The sequence below is a fragment of the Sebastes fasciatus genome, chromosome 4, assembly GCF_043250625.1.
Source record: "Sebastes fasciatus isolate fSebFas1 chromosome 4, fSebFas1.pri, whole genome shotgun sequence".
In the NCBI taxonomy this organism is placed as follows: Eukaryota; Metazoa; Chordata; class Actinopteri; order Perciformes; family Sebastidae; genus Sebastes; species Sebastes fasciatus.
In genome coordinates, this window is record NC_133798.1 from 11,527,413 (window position 1) to 11,547,477 (window position 20,065).

General features: G+C 40.5%; 4 non-coding genes across 4 annotated transcripts; all 4 read left to right on the forward strand.

Annotated features, from left to right (window-relative positions):
• Positions 1-13,232: 13,232 nt before the first annotated feature.
• Positions 13,233-13,306, forward strand: trnan-guu (transfer RNA asparagine (anticodon GUU)). The gene has a single exon. It is a non-coding gene; the product is annotated as a tRNA-Asn (tRNA).
• Positions 13,307-13,650: 344 nt separating this feature from the next.
• trnan-guu (transfer RNA asparagine (anticodon GUU)) lies at positions 13,651-13,724 on the forward strand. Its single transcript has one exon. It is a non-coding gene; the product is annotated as a tRNA-Asn (tRNA).
• A 110-nt stretch (positions 13,725-13,834) lies between these two features.
• trnan-guu (transfer RNA asparagine (anticodon GUU)) lies at positions 13,835-13,908 on the forward strand. Its single transcript has one exon. It is a non-coding gene; the product is annotated as a tRNA-Asn (tRNA).
• A 528-nt stretch (positions 13,909-14,436) lies between these two features.
• On the forward strand, positions 14,437-14,510 carry trnan-guu (transfer RNA asparagine (anticodon GUU)). The gene has a single exon. It is a non-coding gene; the product is annotated as a tRNA-Asn (tRNA).
• The last annotated feature ends 5,555 nt before the right edge of the window (positions 14,511-20,065 follow it).

A 20,065-nucleotide genomic window follows, 5' to 3' on the forward strand; every position in this document is an offset into this window, starting at 1 on the left:
AACTGTAAAGCTGCATGTCTATCTTCTAACTCTGGGTGTTTCTCCCCCCCCGCCCCTCCCTTCCGTCCTTTGTGTCTCCCTCCTTCCCAGAGCAGCTGTTTTTAATCTTGTCGAGGCATGCTGCACTACACTTATGTGTGTAATTCTTATAATTCCCATGTTAAACGGAACATAATCACACTAGCACTGAAAGGCAATTCTGTTCGACCTCGGAAAATGAAAGGAAAGGGGGGGAAAAAAATGACCTGCACAGGTTATTGCTTTCCGTTGAGCGTGCGTCAACAACTCTTGAATTTAATGCATTCCCGCAGCAGTGTGCGGCTCACCGGCCCTCCGGGGAAATAACAGAGTGTAGCCATTAGGGGATTGTGGACGAGTAAAGGAAGAAAAGGTGTTGAGACGTATGCAATGTAAGACTGTATAAGTGGAGGTTTGAGCGTGGGGGCCCCGAGGCCTTATCGACGTACTGATGGAGTTCATGATTTATCAAGCCTTAACATGACAGGGCCAATTCACATTTCACCTCAAATAAAAATATTCTATCACTACAGACGAGCAAATCATGAGTGGACACCTTTTTTAGGAAGGTAGGTAAGCTCGACTAAAGGCTCTGTGATCACCAAGAGAACACTCAGCCATGTATTTCAATTCATTGGGATTAGATCAAATAATTCTCCTGTTGGTAAGTGACCATGACAGTGCTTATACTGGTATGGGAAGACACCGCATGTCAACCTTTTTTTATCTCAAACCCTGTTATTGGAGTCTGATATGATATTTTTATGAATAAAAGGCAGAAATATGTGTTTTTTTTCTCAAAACTTGTGTTTTAAACGAGCCAAACGGTATTGGTGATAGTGGTGGTGCGGGTGTAGGTGTGGTTCTGTCGGTAGTACTGAAACGGATTGGAGGAGATCAATAGACCGACAGACAGAACACGTCACTTACTTCGTTTTTTTTTAGCCTGCTTGTTTTTTGTGGTTGCAAAGAGTGAGAGACAGACAACACAACGTCAAATGAATATTAGTGTTGCTCTGCATCTGCTATAAATGGCAAAGGCAACTGTTTGCTACAGTAACGCCCTTTTTAATCAATTAAGTACACAAAACTGTGCAACACATATGTAATACTGACCAGTTTGCCCAGCCCGTTCGCAGGAAAAGGTATATAAATGCCACGATAATGCGCAAGGCGTTTTGCGTGCAATAAGTACACCTTTCTTGATTCCCGCATATCAATTGTACGCCATGTATCCTGTACTGACTGCAATGTAAACGTAAAGTGACGTAGAATATGAGGCAAGAAAGACCACTTACGTTGGGCAGGTGGGGAGGTTGATGGGCCCAACAAACAACAGGACTTTTAAACAGGAGACTCGTGTTCGAGACTGTTGTCAACCCGTGTTTTGTTTTGTAAGTTACGTTAGTGATGTGACGTTTGTCACGGTTTTTATTGACGTTTGTGAAGTGTTTTCCGTACTTATTTTAAGCCCAACCATGATGTTTTTCCTTACCCTAAATAAGTGGTTTTCTTGCCAAAACCGACATTTCCATGACGTACAAATGAAACGCAAAAAGGCTAAAATGCGTACTCATGACACGCGGAATGTCCGTGTAATGTTGTAGTTCTTATACGCCTTCCATTGAGATTTGCCAGTACTGAAGCTTGTTCCTCTAACTCTATTATCAGTAATGTCCTGCTCATCCTGTTCCGACCTCTTGTCCAAAACTCTCCATGTTGTACCAGGATTGCACTGGACACCTGTGGTCACACACCCGCAGGCATTTCCATTTGCACTTGCAACACATTTCACGTAATCGGAGCCCTGAGTATCTTTACCTGGACTCTTTTCTTCAACAGTGGATGAATGATATTTTGTACATTAGTCCAAAGTGTCCAAATTTAGATTCTTCTTCCAATTGTCTCATGCAGGAGAAGCTAGCAAACAGTTCTTTGTTATGTAGATGCGTGCATGCAGAATGTGTTTGTTTCACATATACTGTATTATTGAACACATGCATATTAGCACAGACATGTCCTCAGTATATAAACCACTCTGTGCTTGCATGTATGTGTCTGCACTGAGATTTGTTTTTTGATGCTAAAGCACTTTTCTAATTGGCGGAGATAAGCAATGCTTAACATCTCCTAAATATTCACTCACGCACACATACGCCATTACAATAACACGCAGCATTAGAATATTAGGTTTACAGCCCAGTCGTTTGTCAAAGGGCTCTTTAGGGGCTGTAAAACTGTCTGAGTGTGGGGATTTGTCATCACCACAAAGGCCTGCTCCTTCTATTAGTCATAAAATATATAGAGAGGCAAACGCGGGCTGTGATGAAGACACAGCAGCGAGACAGAGAGAGATAAAATGTGTGTGTGTGTGTGTGTGTGTGGGGGGGGGGGATTGGATAAGTCACAGGCAGCAACGTTGATGCTAAGTTGTTCTGTGAAGTTTTGTGGTTTCTTTACGATGAACACAGAGAGACGAAAGGGGAGAAGAAAAGGGGAAGACAGAGACGTAGCCGTACAGCATGAAGTACTGTACATCCTCAGCTCTATTTCAAGTCTTTCTGCTTTCTTGAGTGTGCATGTGTCCGCCCTTTGATGCAAGCAGTAATTTCCCATTTTCAATATCCTGTTCTATTTCATTCTGTTCAATTGTATTCCCTTCAACTTCCACACACACACACGTACACACACACACACAACACACGCGCAGAGATAGACAGTGTTTCTATGAAGAAAGATGACGCCATTGAAGATGATGACAACTCCCATCTGACATTTACTAACCTTTTGAGCAGAGAGATGGGGATGGAAGAGGGAGAGAAAAAAGGAGAGAGGATGGACAGATGAGAGGGAGGGATGCAGTCAGGGTGGAGGAGGGGTGGTGGCGTGGGGGGTATGCATGGCATTCCTGTTTTCTATTCATTTCACCATCATATTGTGCTCAGCTCTCCACAAAAAGCTTTTGTTGCTGTCTGCACATTTTTTTCAAGCTTAAAGCGTACAGATTTTTTTTTTTACGCTCACAAAGCCCTCAATTTTTTCGCCGTCTTTTTTTATTTGGCAGATGCGGCTTTCTACAACTGCGTGTGCGTGTGTGTGTGTGTGTGTGTGTGTGTGTGTGTGTGTGTGTGTGTGTGGTGTTCAGTCATAACTGATTAGTTGTTATGGAAAATACCTCTGCAATTGGTTAAAGGGATACCCACTTTTTGGCTGATGATCCGTTTGACAAATGCAAAAAAATCAGGCTCACGTCTGCATGTGTTCAGTATTTGTCAAATGCTGAGAGCGAAATGCTGTCAAAAAACATGTAAAATTTGAAAATGTATAGCACAGAGTACAGAAAGTTGTCATGTATGAGGGCATCTATGTATGGTCAGATTTGTGATCTTTGATCAGATAGTTCCTGATTTTGGAAAAGTTATTTTTTGTATGGCTGCTGCTCTTAAGACAATATGATCCAACATTTGAGAACTTTGGCTTATTGTGCCAAATAAAAAAGAAAATGTTGTAGGAAAACGTCTTTGTTTTTCAAGGTGAAGTATCTTTTTGGTGTAAGTGTGAAACTCAGCTGTCCTATCAACACTAAAATTGAAAGTCCTTCTTCTTCCAACATTCATGCCCCTTCCTGCGTCCATCCATCCTCCCCATACAAACATGACTTATACATCATTAGACCTTTGATGCTGTTGTGGTGGTGTCCTTGCTAGTGAGGCCCAAAACGTAACCATACATTAATAATAGGAGTAAATTAGAAAACGTTGAGTAGCTGTTGGAGTCTGGTGGACCACTGTGTCAACACTTTATCAATGCTAAGAAAAATAAAATGAAGAGTCTACAGCCATGCTAGCTGCTCTGTGAGGCTGTACTTACAGTGGGGGCTTTGAGTTAAATGCTCACGTAGCATGCTCGCAATGACAATGTTACTATACTGAAGTTAAGGAGATATAATGTTTACCATGCTCACCATTTCTAGCAGGTATTCGGCCGAACCAAAGTACTGGACAAATTAATAATTTTGACCTGATGATGACGCAAGATGAAAAGTTAAGAGAACACCAAAGTTAATACAATTCATCTTGAAGAGGACAAGGATTTCCATATCAAATTTCATGGCAATCCATCCAATTGTAAAAACATCAATCTCAAAACCACAAATATGAACCTCATGGTAGCTTTAGAACAGGGGTCAGCAACCTTTACTACCAAAAGAGCCATTTTAGGCAAAGAAAGAAAAAAAAATTCTGTCTGGAGCCGCAAAACATTTGATCATTGTGATGAAGGTAACACAGCTTATAGTCTAAGTATATAGTATATAGGTCTAATGCAGTGAGGGCCAAAGAGCAAATGTACTACGGAGTATTAGGGCCACATTGAGGGAAAAAAATCTGAGATTTCCAGAATAAAGTCATAATATTACGAGAATAAAGTCATAACTTTACGAGAAAAAAAATTCATAATATTGCGAGAATAAATTACTACTTTATGATATTATGACTTTATTCTCAAAATCTCAGATTTACTTTTTTTCCTCAATGTGGCCCTAATACTCCGTAGTACCCTCGTTCATTAGACCTACAACCAATGATAAATAAAAATGAAAATGTAAACAAAGAACAGTTATTAATTTCCATTTTTAAAAATCCACAGGGAGCCACTGGAGAGGCGCTAAAGAGCCGCATGTGGCTCTGGAGCCGCAGGTTGCTGACCCCTGCTCTAGAAGAAACACAACTTCATGTCAATCCATTCAACAGTTGCTAGAAAGATATTTCAGTATGGACCAAAGAGGTGGACCAACATTGCCATCCATCCGCATTTGTCTGTATAATTTGCCATCAAAATTGCCTGACAAAATAAAAACAAATTAAAAAATTGCCATCCATAGAGCTGCGCTGCTAGTGTGGCTAAATACATTTGATCCAAATATGTTCTTTAATGCATCACTCAGTTCAATTGCAGATGAGTGCTTTCTGTTCCCCCTCCATTTGGATATTATACACCTCATTGCTGATTCTTCCAGTGGATTTAATCCTAAACAGTACTGTACACCAGCCATTCCTCTGGCTGAGCCAATAACGTAACAGCAAATACCATAAGCTTCCTATCAATTCCTCGGGTGCTGTAATGGCTTGTCCGAGTTAACAACCATCAGTGGGGATTCAAACATGAACAAAGGGTCAATTGGAACAGAGAGTAGATAAAAGGAGGGAGGGAGGCGAATAGTTGATGAAGAGTAAAAGGACATCAGAGGGATGGGCCTGTGCACACATGAGGGAAGATGATTAATATCATTTGGTGATGAATATATGGTGCTGATATCTTGGGTTGTTAATAAATGAGCATAGCATGCTGGAGTGCAGACAGCACATACTAATCAAAAGCTACTGTAGGTGACCTAGCCTGAAAAATACACAGGAAAACACACATACACCACAGTGTACATGCACATTTTAGGTTTTATAATTAATATATCGATTTATTTATATATCATTTGTTATGTTATTCCAAGTGATATAGTATCACCATATTACATGGGGACTAAAAGGTTATTTGCAGCTGCCCAGAGAGGTCCTGAGTAAAGCACAATAAGAAGAAAAGAGAAAATACAGACGGAGGGCTGCGGGGTCTCTGCAGAAACAGACACTGCCACACACTTGTAGTTGAAATCGTTGAATATTATACCTTTAAAATTCACTGGAAAATTGAATGGAAACACGGCTAGTGAAAAGTCCAGTCTGGTCCAAGTCCAGCATCAATATACACTCTTGATATAGTATCAAAGGCTTTAACAAACAAGAGCAACGAAGGCTTTTTTTCTCATTTTGCTTAATTTCATACTTTTATTCCACTGAACACTGTTTACTAGTTCATCATTAGCACACATTAATTCAGTCATTCCCATCAATAATCCAACTGCATTCATTACAGAGTATATACATAAAGGTATAGGAATGATATTGCAAAGAGCTTGTTTTATGCAAGAGGTCTAAAAATTATGTTGCACTTCCCAGGTGTACAACGGTAACATCATGACAGTTAGATAGACACCTGTAATCCAGTTTCTCAGCTTCAGGCGATGCCTGTGGGAGCACTGTGTACTGACTATATTGGCTTTCTTCTGAAACATGCTGCTCTCACACACACACACACACACACAGAAATACACACACCTCTGTAGGCTACAAAAAATGCCTTTCACTCATTCCCCCCAACAATGGCAAGCCACAAATATTCCACCTCATATTCACAGTGATACAGAGAAATCCCAACACACTCCTGCTCGCAGCCAGGAACAGCCAACGGGGACATGTGCTTACACAGAGCAAACGGGGAATACAACTTGCTTTTCAGGAAGGAATGATTCCGTGTGTGTGTGTTTGTTTGTGTGTGGTTGCATGGATGGACGAGAATGTCATGAAGCAACTCTACAGTCTGCTACAGTAAGAAACAATTTGGTTAATGAGGAAAATAATTAAAAATTTAGGGGAAATGTTAGGACCGGTAAACCAACAGAGAAAAAACGGGCTGGGATCAGAAAAAAACAACAACACTAACACTAAGAAATCACTGGAACGCTTGACACGGAGGACAAAGACGAAGCACACAAGGGCAGGAAGTGAAGTATCTGAAACGAGAGGAGAGGTAAGTAACACAAAAATAGAACAGGAAATAACTGAATGCTGTAAAAAATAAAATACTTAGGTGTCGGACGAGACATGAGAGGAAATTGATTATTCTCAACAACTTTAAATCTACTTGAAAAAATAAATGACAGTAACCTTTCAGTACTTGTTTTGCAGCCGCACAAAACCCGTCTCAGTCAGTCTCACACACACATAGTTTTGTTTTCATTACTTTTGAGGACCTTACATTGACTTACATTCATTTCCTGGAGACTTATCCTAACCCTAACTGTAACTGCTACTTGCCTAATCCTAACCCTTACCCTAACCTAAACCTAACCTTACCCTAACCCTAAACCAAGTCCTCATCCTAAAATATAATGATTTACGTTATGGGGACGTGCATTTTGTCCCCATTTGGAGGGCGAGTCCACACAGTGTGACTGTGTAAACAGGTTTATTTCCCCGCAACGTGGGTAATACATGCCCACGAACACACCTACACACACACACACACACACACACACACAGACAGTGTGTCATACTGAGAAATGTATAATTCTGCAATAATCATCCCAAGGCCAGTCATTGAAAAGGAATCTGTTTAACACCATCACCTGTACTGTTTGTGTGGATTTCTAAGGAATGCTTTCATCTCTTCACGTCATCAGTGACTTCATCTATTCATCTATTGTTGGTTTTTGAGCTCAAGGATAGTTAGCTATTTTAAAGCGGGGGTTGGCAGAATATTTTTGCCATCACTGATTGACAGCCGGCTCTCATAGACGGAAGCTGGACGGCAGACTCCAGCTCGGCTCTGATTGGTTGTTTTCCGCCGGTCTGTGGAATCCTGAAGATGCCATTAGGAGCACCGGAGGACACAGAGGCACATGATTTTTTTCTGATTACCTTTATCATGCTTTACTGTCAGGATATAGTGACCCTTTTATAAAAATGACTTTTTTTAATCATATTTTCTTCATTTCTACCCACAGCAGTTTTAAGAACTTATATTTATGCAATGTCTCATTTGTGGTTTTATTTTTTTTAGTTTAACCGTGAGGCAGTCGAGGTGCCTGCCTTGAAGTGCCTTGCCAGAGTGCACTTTGACAGCTCTTGTTGGACGATACGACAGCATCACTCACTCGTGCATAACAGCACAGACACAAGAAGAAGTGTGACTCTGCGCTGCAACAATCTGAGAACAGGATAAATGTTTAATTTATGAAAATCAGCTATATGTTTTAACTGTGTGCACTCCAATAATGTAATACTTCAGTGTTTATAGGAACAACAGATAGATACACACACACACACATGCACGTATGCACACGCAAACACATCTGGGATGTTGTGGCTATGCCTGAATGCAGCTCTTCAGTGTTACTGCTTTAATAATCAGTTTTAATGAGCATCACTCGCTGTTATTCCCTTTAGCATGATTCTCTCTCTCTCTCTCTGCATCTGTCTGTCTGTATTTCTTTCCATCATAACCCCCTTTTTCTTACTCACATCATCTCTCTCTCTCTCTCTCTCTCTCTCTCTCTCTCTCTCTCTCTCTCTCTCTCTCTCTCTCTCTCTCTCTCTCTCTCTCTCTCTCTCACACACCCCTGCTCTCTTTATTCCCTTTAGTTTGAAGCTCAATTAATGCCCTGTTTCATATCTGCTGTACTCAAAGTCCCCATGGGTCTCCCCCCACACAGACACACACACACACACACACACACACTTAGATATTGTGTCATATTATTATTCATTTCTGGTATCTTTGCATGGGCATCCATGTGTATTTGTGTGTTTGTGTGTGTGCACATTAGGACTTTAGCTCACATGTGACATTTTAGTGGTAAAAAAAACCCTAAAAAAAACTCTTTTCAACCACAAACTCAGTGTAAGTTTTTGACGTGCACGTTAGTCTTGTTTTTCGTGACAGCTGGACACCTTCATCATGTTGTCACTGTCACTGGTTGACAAACTGTAGCGGTGGATCACCCAATGAACACACGGCAGCAGTAGCATGTCTCCGCTATGACCTTTGACTTTTAGAAACAAACCACCGATGAGAAGGCAAAACCTGTTTCCACTGATTAAATGGCTGATAACTTCACCCAGAAAATGACCATTTGTATATCAGTTACTCTGCATGTTACTTTGAATTTGTGAAGAAAACTGTTTTTTTACTTGCATGCCTCCATGTAGTTATTACTATTATTATTAAGTCTAAACTTGGGCTACATTTTGTTGAGGAAAAACTGGCATGGCCATTTTCAAAGGGGTAATTTGCAATTAATCGCGATTAACTATGGACAATCATGCGATTAATCATGATTAAATATTTTAATCGATTGACAGCCACAGTAAAAACAATATGTTGTAGGTTCTAGCGTGAAACTCCCTGCGAAACCACAACTTATTTTACATTTACATTTTTTTGTATGGTTTAAACAAACAAGATATAGCATGTTAATTTGTGAGCAGATTTTTATGTTTGTTTGTTTTACCTTGGGACAGAGCCTGGCTAGCTGTTTCCTCCTGTTTCCAGTCTTTGTGCTAAGCTAATCACCTGCTGGCTCTGACTTTAGATTTGATGGACTGATATGAGAGTGGTATCAATCTTCTTATCTAACTCTTGCCAAGGAATTGAATATGTCTAATCCCAAAATGCCAGGCTCTTCCTTTATACTATGGTGTAATTTTGCAAGTCTTCAGTGTATGTACTAAATAGTAAGCTGCTAGTTGTACCTTTCAGGGTGATCTTTCCAAGTTGTCCACATATGGTACTATATGCATGGTCCCTAACTTCCTTGTAGCCAACAGTGTGTATCTGCAGGATGGGGAACATTTCCAAAGCCCTGTGTGACTCCACATGCCTCACCCAGTGGGTGTACGTTAATTAGATCTTGTGCATGTTGCTCGCTTGCAAAACAGGTACACAAACTTCTTTTCTAGGATTCCACTGACTCTGTGTTCTGCAAAATTTCTACAGTATGTTAATGCCACCTTCAACATAACAGGAACATAACATCAGGAACACAGATATTTGACACATCGGTCAATATACACAAATGACTTCAGGACATTTGGTTGGTTGTAATTTTTTGGTTGAATTTGATAATTCTTAAACATGTTATAATTCTTTTGTCTAAAGGCTAAATAATTACCACAAAACAATGACCATGGTAAAAAAAAAACTATGAACAATGCACTCATGTTGGAGGACTTGTATGCCCCGAATAGAGTGCTCCAGAGATGACGTATTTTTGTAGGCAAACCAGGAAGTTAACATTGCCCTGGGTTCCCTCGACAAAAAGACAATGGGATTTTTCCACTGGGTTTTGGATTATTGCAGAAAATAAGCTCTGTAGCAAACACTTTCATGCCTATTCTAGGGGTAGGCCCAAGCCCCTCGCTGGCACCGCCTATGTATTGATTGACGTGATCCAGATGATTACTTGTCCTTTGAATTTGTTATTTAACAGTTAGGTCAGTGGTATGGGGATGGTGCCAACCTAGAGGAAATGTAATAATTACAAGTATCCCGCCTTATCTGATTTGTAGTTGTTTCACACAGGTAACATAGTTGACCTTTTTAAGCCAGTGATGATTCATCATGTATGTCCCTGCAGCAGATAATTACTGTACAAATGTACTGAATAATTCATTTACTGTTGATGATAGAACACTGTAATAGAAGAGTAAATAAATTCATGCCATTTTTATTTTGTAGAAATCTTAATCATGTTACAGTGTGAAAGAGCATCACAATCCACACATTATGAAATGAGTAAAACTAAAAATGCATTAAAATTAATGTGGTCGTTCCACCATTTTGTTACAGGATCAGACTGAAGGTAGGGGAGGAGGCGAGGTTAAAGGTATGTTTGATTATGGTGTGATTGACAAGTCATGAGTCTTAAGTTAAAGCTGGGAGAGGTTGTTTATTTTTGGCATTACTGGGCAAAATTCGAAATTCCATTCCAATTCCAGTTGTTGCCAATGCTGGTATAGCAGCTTTTCCGGCAGGATATTCCACTGTTGAATTTTCAATGATGGGACGTGCACGTGCATCTGTATTTGTAGAACAGCCAACAGGAACAAACCTCTCTAATGACTTGCGATTGGCCAAAGTCTCCCATCACAGGCTAGATTTTCTAAAGCTTGAAAACAGAGCCATGAGGAGGTGCAGAAGTCTAGTTATCGCTCAGAACACTTGAAAAACAATAAGCTGAAAGGTTATTATGGAATTTTTGCTCAATGATGCCAAACATTTTCCGCCTACCACCGCATTAAAGGTAAGGTCGGTAATGTCGTGTAAGCTAGATTTGAAAAATGATCCAACCAAAAACCCAGCCCAGGGATGTCAACTCTTTTCCAATGAAAGTAGCTAACAGGTGAACTCCCACTTACTTGTATTCTCCCACCATCTCAATATCCAATATCTTGGCAAAATAAAAATAAATATAGGAAGTTAAAGTTGACTCATAGATTCACGTCCTTCACCTTCATCTCAGCCCGGTGAATTAGTAAAGAGATTTGCTGTGGACAATGAACTATTGTCATCATTCCTTCAAATTGCATGTGAAACAACACAGTCTCACAGCAGTTTGTGAAATAATCGCAAAATGTAATCTATTTGATTCATGTACATAGACCGGAATTTCCAAAAAAATTTGTGATGCTCTTCACGACTTTCAAAAACGTATTTTTTGTGCGTTTTCCTACGAATGTCCAGCAACACGTGACGCACGTGTCAATTTCCGCTTCAGTCTTTTCAAAATAAAACTATTTAGGTTTAGGAATAGATCGACTTGGTTAGGTTTAGGCAACAAAACTACTAAGGTAACTTCAGGAGAAAATGGCAGTTTGGGTTAAAATAACGGAACCGGAAGTGCTGTAACTTAAGTACGGAAGTGACATGAGAAATAAATTAAATTTGACTTGTGATTTCACACGGGACATGAACACCAGTCTCTGGGGTGAAAGTCCTGTGTTATTTGACCCACCTATCCACCATGACCTCCTCCCTACATGAAATTCGCCGCTCTCTATACTTCTCAATGACGTGGATTACACATGAATTGATTTTGTGCTGACCATCACGTAAATCAAAAATCATGATGATCAAATCATCATCAAAATGTGAAATTTGTGTGTCTATGTACACAAATCAATACATTCAATTTCCTGACTATCTCATGAACTGCTGTGCAACTGGGCTGGTATAACACACATGCACAAACACACACACACACGCTCTATATTGTAGTGTGTGTGTGTGTGTGTGTGTGTGTGTGTGTGTGTGTGTGTGTGTGTGTGTGTGTGTGTGTGGTTTATCTCAGTAGGACAAAGCTGCTCTCCCTCCTTCACCTCCTCTCTCTTCTTCTTAGTCTCTCAGCAGTCTTGGCACACTTGGGAGGCACCTGTAGGCAGAGAGTGACAGGTAGCTATAGTTTTGTGTGTGGGTGTGTGCGTACAGATGTGTGCATCACAGTGTGTCCTCTCCTCTTCCTCCATTCCACCTGCATTGCAGCAAACGCCGCATCTTGTAAGCGCGTACGGTACAATATTAAAGCAGGGAGGAGGAGGAGGGAGGGGACAGCACCCCTCCTCCTCTTCAAAATCTCATTCGATCATTTTGATTAAGTTGTTGAACGCAGTGGATCCGGTGTTAGCCGACATTTCCATATCTAGATGGATAAAACACGCGTTTGTAGTTAATGTGAGTTGATGGCACAACGACAGCTCACAGCAAAGGCTATAAAACAGAGAACAAAGACGCGCTAGTAGTATGTAGTGTATGTATATTATGTGAAATGACAAATACTGGTTTGATTTCAGGTACATTTGATCTTGTTTTTTCTTTTTATTATCTCAAATTTGTTGTTTTGTTTGTTGTTACTTCTCCCCATACTACTGTTTTACAAACCCATCTGTGAGGGAGATTCTGTATCACGCATTTTCCATTTCGTCACACATGTGAATGAGGAATCAGGGCCAGCTCGAGCCCTTTTGATTCCCTAGGCAAAATTCTAATTTGGTGTTGGTCGTTCATCCAGCATGCGGGCATTTGTCCTACCCTCAACCTCCCACAGCACTCACTCATCACAGAATGCCCAACCAGATGGGGCTCAAGGCAAAAAATGATGGAGAGGATCTTGTGGCGGGCCATATCTGATGTCCTCTCGGCAGACCGAAAAATAAGTCATCTGGTTTTAGGAGGACCTAAATGTGCTTGAGTCTGTTAACCTGGCATTAAACCCTTTGCAAGAATTTACTAATGTGTTTACGGGGAAGCTATGTGAGTGTTTCTTCTGTGAAATCAGCCCTTCATCTCTTGAAGACATCACTTTCACAGAAGAGGAGGATGACTTAAATGAACATGGTATGCATTCACCCAGCATGCGGGCAAAAATCTGATGTCCTTTATCTCTGGCAGACATCACTTTTACAAAAAAGGAGGATGACACCGATTTAACCAGGAAAAAAAACTGATAAACACATACATTTCCAGCCCAACTTCTAGAAGTAAGATGCAAGTGCAATTGGGTGGGGCTGGAGATCGAAGCCACGCCCCTTAAGCAACCTGCCATAGGAGTCTCTGTGGCGCAATTGGTTAGCGCATTCGGCTGTTAACCGAAAGGTTGGTGGTTCAAGCCCACCCAGGGAGGTTTTGTGCTTATATAACAACGTAACTTTACCTAAATGAACACGCTAGGCATTCACCCAGCATGCAGGCAATTGGTTAGCGCGTTCGGCTGTTAAATTTGCAAGTGCAATTCGGTGGGGCTGAAGATTCAGTCCACGCCCCCTAAGCAACCTGCCATAGGAGTCTCTGTGGCGCAATTGGTTAGAGCGTTCGGCTGTTAACTGAAAGGTTGGTGGTTCAAGCCCACCCAGGGACATTTTGTGCTTATATATCCAATTGGTTAGCGCGTTCGGCTGTTAAATTTGCAAGTGCAATTGGGTGGGGCTGAAGATTGACTCCACGCCCCGTACGCAACCTCCCGTAAAAGTCTCTGTGGCGCAATTGGTTAGCGCGTTCGGCTGTTAACCGAAAGGTTGGTGGTTCAAGCCCACCCAGGGACGTTTTGTGCTTATATATCCAATTGGTTAGCGCGTTCGGCTGTTAAATTTGCTAGTGCAATTGGGTGGGGCTGAAGATTGACTCCACGCCCCGTACGCAATCTCCCGTAAAAGTCTCTGTGGCGCAATTGGTTAGCGCGTTCGGCTGTTAACCGAAAGGTTGGTGGTTCAAGCCCACCCAGGGACGTTTTGTGCTTATATATCCAATTGGTTAGCGCGTTCGGCTGTTAAATTTGCAAGTGCAATTGGGTGGGGCTGAATATTGACTCCACGCCCCGTACGCAATCTCCTGTAAGAGTCTCTGTGGCGCAATTGGTTAGCACGTTCGGCTGTTAACCGAAAGGTTGGTGGTTCAAGCCCACCCAGGGAGGTTTTGTGCTTATATAACAACGTAACTTTACCTAAATGAACACGCTAGGCATTCACCCAGCATGCAGGCAATTGGTTAGCGCGTTCGGCTGTTAAATTTGCAAGTGCAATTCGGTGGGGCTGAAGATTCAGTCCACGCCCCCTAAGCAACCTGCCATAGGAGTCTCTGTGGCGCAATTGTTTAGTGCGTTCGGCTGTTAACCGAAAGGTTGGTGGTTCAAGCCCACCCAGGGAAGTTTTGTGCTTATATATCCAATTGGTTAGCGCGTTCGGCTGTTAAATTTGCAAGTGCAATTGGGTGGGGCTGAAGATTGACTCCACGCCCCGTACGTAACCTCCCGTAAAAGTCTCTGTGGCGCAATTGGTTAGCGCGTTCGGCTGTTAACCGAAAGGTTGGTGGTTCAAGCCCACCCAGGGACGTTTTGTGCTTATATAACAACGTAACTTTACCTAAATGAACACGCTAGGCATTCATCCAGCATGCGGGCAATTGACAGCCCTTGTTCATTTGTTACCACAATGCAAAAAATGAGGAAGGGCACCCACCGGCAAATAAAAAAAAAAAAAAAAAAATGAATTCATTTTTAGAGGGAGACCAGCATCTCGCATCCTAGGCGACCACCTATATGGCTTGTGCCTTAAGCCAGCCCTTTGACAAATAATAAATTCTGCTTATAATAGCAGGTCAGTACTTTTTGGAAACATTTGATTCCACATTAATCATGCACAATAACACAACGACAATGATATTTATTTTTGGTAAAACATTTTGGTTGTGCATCTTCCACATCATCCCATGTGGATTCCTAAATCTTCAGCTCTTATTGTTAGATCGTCCTGTTAACTTCTCCACTCTGCGAATGTATTGTCAGTAAGACAGCATGATGAAAAGAACAGTTTATTCTTTCTTTGTTCTTTGTAGTCACTTTCAAAAGCAATTTGGTCAGGATGACAGTCCAAAAAAAAATTTTTTTAAAAAATCATAGACTCATAGAGACAACTCTTGACAAAAAAAATCCCAAAGTAAAACATTTTGCAATCACCACCACATTTTTGATCAAAGTTAGAGCTGTGTGCATCTTCATGGGGCCACTCAGTTCGTAGTAACCGAGGCCCAAGTTGGGCTGTGTAGGGTCCGGTTTTATTGCCGTGGGCCTCAGGTCTGTGTGTCTGAGTGGATTTCTATCAGCTCTGTTCACGACCTGCATCACAATCATCATAGGAGGGGGAAAAATATGTTTTTCGAGGAGAGACAACAAGTGTTAAAATATGAAATATGTCAACAACTATTGGAAGGATTGCCATGAAATTTTGTACAGCCATTCCATGTTTCCTATATGGTGAATCCTAATGACGTTTGATGACATTTCATTGAGCACCACAAGCAGGTCAAAGTTTTTATCTATCCTGTCAAATAAAAATTATTGAAAAGTTATAGATGTAATTAGTTCCAAAATTCACAGCAAAACAAATTGCTGCTTGAATCCATATTTGCTGGCGTTTAGCCTTTCAAAATATCATTTTCACTGCAGGAGGCCCGCACCTGTATTAACGGGGCGGTCTGGCAGCAATTTATCAGCACCATAAATTACATTTATATAACCACAAAAACACAAAATCATATTTTCCCCATTTTCTTAGTGTGATGACATCATAAAATATAATACATTTGAAGCTTAATTCGAAAACCACAATAGAAACTTCAAAAGAAAAAACAATGCCATTCGGTACAGCCGTACATTGAACATCAGCACACTTTTTGGGCTGAAGTTTGCCATGTTATGATTTGAGCGTATTGTTTTATGCTAAATGCAGTACCTCCGAGGGTTTCTGGACAATATTTGTCATTGTTTTGTTGTGTTTCCAATAATAAATATGAATACATTTGCATGAAGCAAGCATATTTGTCCACTCCCATGTTGATAAGACAAATCCCCCTTCAAGGTACATTTTGTACAAATAAAAAAAATGTGTGATTTGCAATTAACTATGGATAATCATGCAATTAATCATGATTAAATATTTTTATTTATCGATTGACAGCGCTTATTATTGCCTGTCATTTTGATTTTAATTTTTAATGATAGGACATTTAATAGCATTCAATTTCCATTCATTCATTTTCATTTTGTAAGAATTAATGTACAGAACAAGCTTATAGATTAAGCATTTATAAGGGCATGAAATGATGAACAGAGATGAAGATCGTGCAGTCACTTTTCATGTCAACAACACACGAGGCAGATGAATGATTTTAGCCCTACTGCCGCACCGGAGGATGAAATTACCAACACCACTTCAGTCAAAGTTTTGAAGTCAGAGAACATTTCTCCCAGGGAAGTGATCAGAAATCAGTAAGACTTCCCGATCCTGCAAGCACTAGCTTCCCCGGGAGGAAATTCGTGCAGCATGCGCTGCTTCCAACCCTGTTTCCTAAAAAAATACGTTCCCATACAAGTAAACTGCATTCTCAATTACATTATGAGGAAAACATATTTTCTCCCGGATTACAGTAGCAGTTTTAAACACATGGATAACATAAATTGAAACAAAACAAAAAACGCAACAAAACTACTTTGTTAGGTTTAGTAAAAAGAAATCATGATTAAAATAAGTGAACATTGACTTTTAGTGTCACACAGGACACAAACACCAGTTTCCTGGGTGAAAGTCTGGTGTTGACCCGTAGTGGTCATAGACGCGCTAAAAGGCCTCCAATCCGTAGCTCTTCAACACGCTATCAGCACCTGCACAGCAAGGTCAAAATGACAGATGGCATTCAGATTTTTCCATCATTGTTAAAAAACTTTTAGTCAATGAATTGAAGATATTTGGTTAATGCGACCTCTGCTTTACAGTAACGTTGGACGATATTTCTTGGCCAACACTCCATAGACAAAGACAATATGTCAAAGGCAGCCCTTTTGTGTCTGCTTGTGTAAGTAATTTGTTATCATAGTATAGGGGCTAAGTCTTTCCAAAGCCCACCATCTTGAATGTCCTGTCATGTGGATGATCATGAAGAATGTCAAACTGTCCAGCAGGGTAAAGGTCACCTAAGAGCCAATCCTTTCTTTCTGTCTAAAGTATTGATAAAAGAAAATTTACTGTCATGCTGTGGAAAAAGGCTTATTAAAACATTATTGTACACTTGTCCACTGAAGGCAAATAACAGGGAACAGACAATGGACCTCAGAGCAACAAACTACGTGTCTGAGCTCACAGAAGGTCTTTTCTTACTGTCAGCAAATGGAAATGAATGGAGGTGTGTGCCTTATCTTCCTCATATAGGGCTGAGGCTGAAGTGCAGTGAAGTGGTGCTTACTCTAACACACTGTGCTGACTCCAACATTGGACCTCTAGGCTAGTTTTTAAAAAGATCATGTGAGGATATTGTATTAGCAGGGTGCCAGTTTTTCCTATGTGCTGAATTTAATGGATACCTTGTACATACAGCGTTTCTGTGTTCCTGTATTTGCAGGGCTTTGATCATTCGCTGTAATGATGATCACACAGCCAAGCTCCGTCTGATGTTATTTCATGTCTTTCCATCCTGAGGACAGGTAGAGCGGCAGCCAGATAGGGTCTACGGTTGCTGGGAACATGTCAGGTCTCTTTGGCTGAGAGTCTAATTAATGCCTAAAGTATAGAAAATGTCAAAACAAAATTTGGAGTTTCTTATAAGCAAAATGAATGAAATAATCAACGACTTTATTTGATCAAATGTCTTTTGCAAGATTTCACATACTGGTGGTAAACAACCAATCAGAGCCAAGCTGAAGTCTGCTGTCTCTGAGCAGCGTCAAACACTTGCAAACTCCGATCAAACGGTCAAACTAGGCAGTTTGCGACCCAGCCGCAATGTTGAGGAAATACCAAGCACCGCCCACCAGCACGAGCAAACTTTCTCATTTACAGTTAAACAGTACACTACAAGATGTTTCTGAATTTCTGGGTTTTTAGTTAGATGCCTGAAATAAGGTCTGTGGTTAACACAAGCTTAAGAGATTTTAAGGTTCTGTTCTACGAAATAAAATACGTCAGTAGATATCCCGCTAGTGAATTTTTAAGCTTTTACGTGTCTTAAAAAAGGCGGTTGCTAACGAGTGGCTAAATGAGACTGCTAAACGTCATCACGCCGACTCGTCAGCCTTTACAGTCTCGTTTTGTATACTCACGTTCATGCAAAGATGGTGTAGTTCGTTTATAGCCTAACATTAGTTTTTTACTTCAGCATTCAAGCTTCAAAAATCATAAAAGTGGTGTTCATTCGTGAAGATTATCTTGCTGAACAAAATGTGTAAGTATCATAAACGTGTGTTTGCCACAGAGTTTATTTTCTGCATTAATCCAAAACCCAATTGAAAAATCCCTTCGGCTTTCTGTCAAGCGATGCTAACTTCCTGGTTGGCCTACAAAAATACATCATCCCCGGAGCACTCTATGGTTGTATCATACTGGCCAAGAACAGCAGGTTCCTTCCTAATGCAATTCCAATGCTGAAGCCTCCTACTAGCTTCAGCTGAACTTTACAAAGCATTTTTCCTCTGAAGAGGACTATGGATTTTGTCCCCCATCACGCCCATTAGAATCACATTGACTGAACTTTTGCCTGACCGCCTCTTCATTCCTTTTGTTGCAGCCGTTCAAGTGCAACAACAATCTGCAGCACATATCATTACTTTTATAATAATGATATAACACACCATAGCTGAGGTCAGTGCAGCTGGGACGCAGACCTGCAGCAGAGAATCTGTTGTCATATGAAGGGTTGCCAAATCCCTATATCTTCAAAGTGTTGATGTGTGTGTGATCGCAGTGAATGTCAGTGTGTGCAGCGGGGTAAAGGTCAAATCAAATCCAATCCTCGCTCTGTCTGAAGGGAAATTAAGATCGATTACAGATCATACAGGAGAGGTCATACTTCTTATATGTTTGCTGCTTTGTCACAAAGATGTCTCAGAACTATTATGGTAACATCATATTTAGCATGCTGATGTGGTTCTAATCTACTGTATTCCTGTACTACTTGTTTAAGGGTATACTGTGAGGTCCTTTGAGAACACAGAGACATACTGTATGTTTCTTCAGTTTTTTGGAGTCTGGGTTGATTATGGTCTATACTGTATATATATATATATATATATATATATAAAGTATATCTTTTAATCCTTAATCGCAGTTAATCGCATGATTTTCCATAGTTAATCGTTATTAATCACATATTTTTTTCTGTTCAAAATGTACCTTAAAGGGAGATATACAGTATTTATTATTGGAAATCAATGAACAACACAAAACAATAACAAATATTGTCCAGAAACCCTCACAGGTTCTGCATTTAGCATGAAAAAATATGCTAAAATCATAACATGGCAAACTGCAGCCCAACAGGCAACAACAGCTGTCAGTGTGTCAGTGTGCTGACTTGACTATGACTTGCCCCAAACTGCATGTGATTATCATAAAGTGGGCATGTCTGTAAAGGGGAGACTCGTGGGTACCCATAGAACCTATTTTCATTCACATATGTTGAGGTCAAAGGTCAAGGGACCCTTTGAAAATGGCCATGACAGTTTTCCTCACCAAAATTTAGCTAAAGTTTGGAGCGTTATTTAGCTTCCTTCGCGACAAGTTGTATGACATGGTTGGTACCAATGGATTCCTTAGGTTTTCTTAGTTTCATGACAAATTATACAGACTTATTTGAATGGATGGCAACGTTGGTCCACCACTTTGGTCCGTACTGAAATATCATTTCAACTGTTGAATGGATTCTTGCGCCACCATGAGGTTCATATTTGTGGTTTTGAGACTAATGTTTTGACAATTGGATGAATTGCAATGATATTTGGTATGGGAATTCTTGCATTCCTCAAGATCAATTTTAGTAACTTTGGTGTTCCCTTAACTTTTCCAATGGATTCTTTAGGTTTTCTAGTTTCATATGATAGCAGTATCTTCACTCTAGCTTT